Source organism: Megalops cyprinoides, chromosome 5 (assembly GCF_013368585.1).
Source record: "Megalops cyprinoides isolate fMegCyp1 chromosome 5, fMegCyp1.pri, whole genome shotgun sequence".
In the NCBI taxonomy this organism is placed as follows: domain Eukaryota; kingdom Metazoa; phylum Chordata; class Actinopteri; order Elopiformes; family Megalopidae; genus Megalops; species Megalops cyprinoides.
The window spans coordinates 4017409-4022959 of record NC_050587.1 but is presented as its reverse complement, the minus strand read 5'-3'; positions in this window follow the sequence as shown (position 1 = coordinate 4022959).

Genomic DNA, 5551 nt, shown 5'->3' with positions numbered 1-5551 from the left:
TCGCCATTCCGGCCCACTTTGTTTGGCCATCAGCATTAAACTAACCTGTGAGGATGTTTATGTTTGCAGCCGTGGGGTTTTCTCTCCTCTCATGTTTTTCTTTATGCTGAGGCCAAGGGGAGAACTGACAGAGTCCCGAATTGTCTTACAACAACAAACCACCCCCCCCCCCCCAACCTCCCCAGCCTGGGCTGATCCTCCCTGCACTGGACACAAAGTTAATGAATGTCAAAGTTAAAATGATATGAGACAGCACGCTGGTTTAGGACAAAACTTTCTGTGATTAACACATTAGGGCTGATTCATGGGGTAGGCTCGTCCCGGTCTGACCCGGCTCTGCACTAAATCACGCGTTTATGGAGCTGCCGCTGCCAGGATGAGATCAATCTCGGATGAATCTTAAAGCGTGGTGTTGGTGCACACTCTGTCAGAATGGATGGGACGCTCCGCAGAGACAAAAGGGTGAAAATCTCCTTTTCTAATCTGTCCAGATCTTATTTTTATCTGTCACGAGTCTTTATCCGCCACAACAATGAATAATGGACTCGACAATGATGGTGAGCCTGTGAAGAAGCTCTGATTTCCATTAGTAACCTGGGTGCCCAAATTTAGTTCAGTGAAGTGCTCTCCATTCTCACTTTGTAACCACTAGGCCCACATTTCCTGACGTCAAGGGAGAGAGGCAGTTCAATGATGGTCAACTCCATCTGATGCCAGATGCAACATACTTCATTGATTACATGATTATGGTGCACAGAAAAATGCACAGCCTATACATTACCTCCTGATAGTCAATAACAGTCCATGCACTCTGATTTAGCTTTCCACTGCCTTCTCAACACACTGCTGATGTGTCATTGTTCCATTGGCCTGGATTACATACACCGGTGGTACAATGATCACCATGTAACCATTAGCTAATCAATGGAGTCAAAGACAAAAGGTGAAATGTCAGTTCGTCTGATCTAATTCTACATGAATGCAAAAGCAGTATATGGTTTAGTGTGAGCAATAAACTCTGAGCAGTATGTGGGTTTGTATTTACAATACTGACTTTTGAGCAGTGTGAGGTTTAGTATTTAGGAACAATGAAAAGTGATTTAGTAGTCGGAGCACTATTTCTGAGGGTTGTGAGTTTGAGCCCCAAGCAGGACACAGTGCTGCCGGGCCCTTGAACAAATCAGGGAGCTCAGTGATAGATGAAACATGGTGATCTAGTTTATTTCTCCTTTGAATAATTAAGACATAGATAAACGAATTGAGGTACACCTTAATTTACCATGAGTTTTCATTTTAGTTTTAATGAAGTGTAAGACCCCCTTAACCAAGCAACTTTTTGGACTTTCACAATGTGTGTGTGATTTTAATTAGATTTTTTTTTTTTTCACTATTAGTAAATCACATAATACCCAATAGCTTCCTTCCCACAATCCCATTGATCCTTTAAGTACGCATCCATCTCCCACTCCTGCTCTCCAGCTGGTGGGAGTGTCAGGGGACCATTGCTGATGCGACAGACACAAGCGAGGAAAATCTTAACACACACAAAAGGGTGTTGGGCATTCCCTGTTGGCAGTTGTGCCCTTATACAGGTCACTTAGCTAAGATAACATATATGTAGAGGATCCTCTGGGCCTCTGGGCTCTTGTCAAGGTGAAGGTCTCCCCAGAAGCTGAATTGTAAATTGTTATCTACTCAGTCACAAATACAGTCCAAGGGAGATTAGATGGCACCAGACAGGATGGTTTATATTTAAATGGAATGAATTGGTTATTACATTTCAATATCTAGACATCGCTGTCTATTTTTCAGGGTTGCAAAATATGACAAATTATCCCTTTATACAGTCATTTATTTCTACTGGGAAGTTAAGATTAAGTGCTTTGTACAAGTGTGGAGTTTACATTCCAGTTTACTCAAACAACATCTCTCTGATCACATCAAAGTTCAGAATCATGACCATTCCACAATGCTGGCTTGTATTAATGCAGAACGGTAAAATCCTCACATGCAAGAATATGAGATGTATGCTAACCATCACATCCAAAGGTCCAAAAAGAGGCAATATTTTTTATTCCCATTAATATTTATCATCAGTTGTTTTTTTTTTTGGCTGATACAGTTGTACACAACTAACAGTTATCTGGGACTTATTGGGAGCAAACTGTAAAAAAAATGAAGGTCAGTAAACTTACATTCGTTTTCTGGCTACTGTCAATTACATGGGACATTTCTTTGTTGTCGGCAGAGAACTCAGTGTACTGATTTTCTGTCTGATACATGTCTGTGGGAGGCCAGGTACTGAAGCGGTGAATCTTTCAAAGGCAAAGCCAAGAGAAACCCTGACTCTCTAACTGCACTCTGCAGCTCATTGCACCACTGAGTTGGCATAGAAACTCAAGAGGTCCATAACCAGTAAAGTACCAGGTCGCTGGTGCAATTTTCTCCTAAAGGCGGGAGGTGGCAAGATTTCTTGGTTGTGTGACAGGGGCAAGATATTATTGGCAAGATATTGATGGTCAATATCAATGGGAACATGGAATAGTTGAGTCTCTATTGGCATCTGACAAGGTCTAAACATCAGCCAGGTACTGTCAGGAAAAAAGTGTCTCACTGTCTTTCAGTCTCCACCGGGTAAGTTATTACAGCACAGAGGACAGCCAACTGTGAGAAGTTAGGAATACTATGTGGGTCATGAATGCTAATAAAAATCTGTCAACACAATGAGATACATTTTTAAACCAGGGATAAAAATAAGCCCCTAAAAGGCACCACCGTGTATTTAATTAATCACACTGGGGCCAGTGTATCACTGTTAATAATTTAATATTGAACAGATACCCGTACAAGATGATTATGCACACTGCTTGGTGGCAGTTTGGGTGGTCCTCTATCTGCTGTGGAGTTATATTCTTTCACGCATGCATATTCATGCAAACTTATAGCCAGACTGCTAGCTCATTGAACCATGCCCCCAGACCGACAGTTCTGAGTTTTCTACTTTTTGAATCCCTTTGTTAGTTAAATTCTTTGGATAATATATTCATATGGAAATGGAGATTGCGTAATATTTCAGCCTGATATTAGGAAGGCCTCTGTGCCCTCATCTGATAACTGTGAGAACTTCCTGAAGGCTAGCTCACACGCTGTAATTTTTGCCCTGATGTAGCTATTTTTTCTGCCATGCTGAAACCATACCTGGGCCTAATTAATCTAAGATCATGTAGCATGTCAAGTCCTAACAGCGACAGTAATTGCTTCTCTGTGCACCCTATGATCTGCTAGTGGATATCAAGCATTGCTGATATTTTGCTGATTCTTTTTCACAACAGGGACTCATAAGCAGTGTGAGATTGCCAACAGCCAATGAAAAATAACCATTCTATAGTAATTCAGTAATGTGTCAAAAACACAGGTTTTCTCTTAGCTGTTAGTGGCTCCTGTAGAACTACCATAATAAATAGTGAGAAAACAATGGAAAGAATGGAATATATTTATCTATATCTATATCTATATCTATACCAGTTAAATACACCATGACACACACCATGCTTTCATATTCAGTCATTTAAGCCTAGTTCATACTGTAGCGGCGTGTTCATGTTATGTTAAGCAGTTCCTGGTTTGGGGAATTAGGGGTAAATACTGTTTTAGTGTTCCTTAGTGTAGTTTTTTCCCAAAGTGTAAAATGTTACAGCCTGGCTGTGAGTGTGTGTTAGAGGGGGCTTTGAACTTAGTGATTTTGTGTGTAAATGTCAGAGTGTGTTCAGTCACCATCATAGAGAAGCCTAGTGCCTCGTATTACCCAGTAATGGCCATTGTAGTAAAACCAAGCCTTGAAGGCCCATATTGCTAATAGAGCTGGTGGCAAAATGTGCTTCTTTTGTGCCCACCACCCATACATTATGAGCAAGTGAAGTTGCAGTTACATTGCAGATCATTATACACACACACACACACACATACATATATGTATGTGAGTGTATGCAAATTGTGGTTGAATTTTGAAATGGATGGAGAACAGTGCATTTAATTTTTCCACTAACAGCTGCAGTGGAAGTGTGATAGGTTGTGTGATGTGAACAGTGAGTAAGTGTCCTGGAGGTCCACTAAGTGCTCCACAACCTCATTGGGCAGCATCCATGACCGGTGCGCAGCTCTGTATGACTCTGAGATTGTCCGGCAGTCCTGAAGTGCTGATGCACAGTGCAATTCCCATATTTCAAATCCTTTGCAGCAAAACCCAGGTCCCCTGATCCTGCAGAAACCCAGTGGCAATGTTATATTATGCTGCAGTTGACTTGCTGGCAATTTTTAAGACTTGCAACAAATGAACTCGGCCAAAGTGACTGAACATGGCAGCATGGTGTGTAGCACAGAAACCCCCAATAGACCAAATCTGGAATGTCGTTTGGGTTAATACCTTTGTTTCTTGTTTTAGTAACAGTGAAATCAATGGCAATTGCAAGATTTGACATTGTAAGGATTGTAAATTGACTGTGATAGGGATGTCTGCAAAGCATAAAGAATAACAGAGATGCACTCTTTTATCCAAGTGAGACTATCTGCTGTCAGCATGCATTTATTCCTCATTACTCATAGGGGCTCTCTCCCCCTTCACAATGAACTCCCCTGCAGTCGACAGTTCATATCCTGACATGTACTCCTGTTTGGCAATAAAATAAAAAAACAACCTTTTCCAATGATACATGTTCTGAACTTCCTCTCCTCAGGCAAAGAGCAATGAAACAAGTGAGGCTCATTGGATGACAATAGTCATTCCCAGTCATTGCTTAACCTTGATCACTTCTAATGCTTTAATTTCGACAGGGATCAAAGAAAGCCAACTTACAACTTTGCTCCCACAGTCTTATTTGTAGATGTACTTAACGAAAAAGCCGTACTGCAGATCCTTTTGGATTTAAATGTCCTTTCAATTAATGAGGACACATGCTGGAGTCTAATAGAAAATGAATATTGGAGAGAGGATTGTGTCTTGATATCACTGACCAAAAGGTTTTCATTGTGCAAACCTATCAAGTTGCTCCCAGGCCCAAATCATCTACAAACACATTTTCCAAAATTGCTCTGACAGTCAAAGTTTTGATATCAGTATGATACCAACTAACTATTTTACCCACATTACCTCACACCAAAGAGGTATTATTCCAAATGAATTCTACCTCTTTTCCCTAATCTTTCAAGTAATTTGGCCCTATAATTTCTTATAGTTTGAAGTATGCTTTGTGGCAAAGATTTCAAGTATCACCGTTATTACTAAATATCTCACCCTTAGTTTTGAGTACTGCAACTTTATGTAAACATCTGTATATCCTGCTTGCTCTATTAGCTGAAAAAAAAGGTTTCTCCCTTGTCTGCTGTCTGTGTCTAGACATGTGAGGAATTCAGTTATAGTCATTTTTAAGGTCAGGTAAGGCCCCTGGCCTTGACACATTGTAAAAAGAAAATTCAAGGTCTTACTGAAACCACAGCCTGATATGAATCTAATATTAGAGAAAGCAAGAGGTTATACTCTGCATAGTCTTTTTTT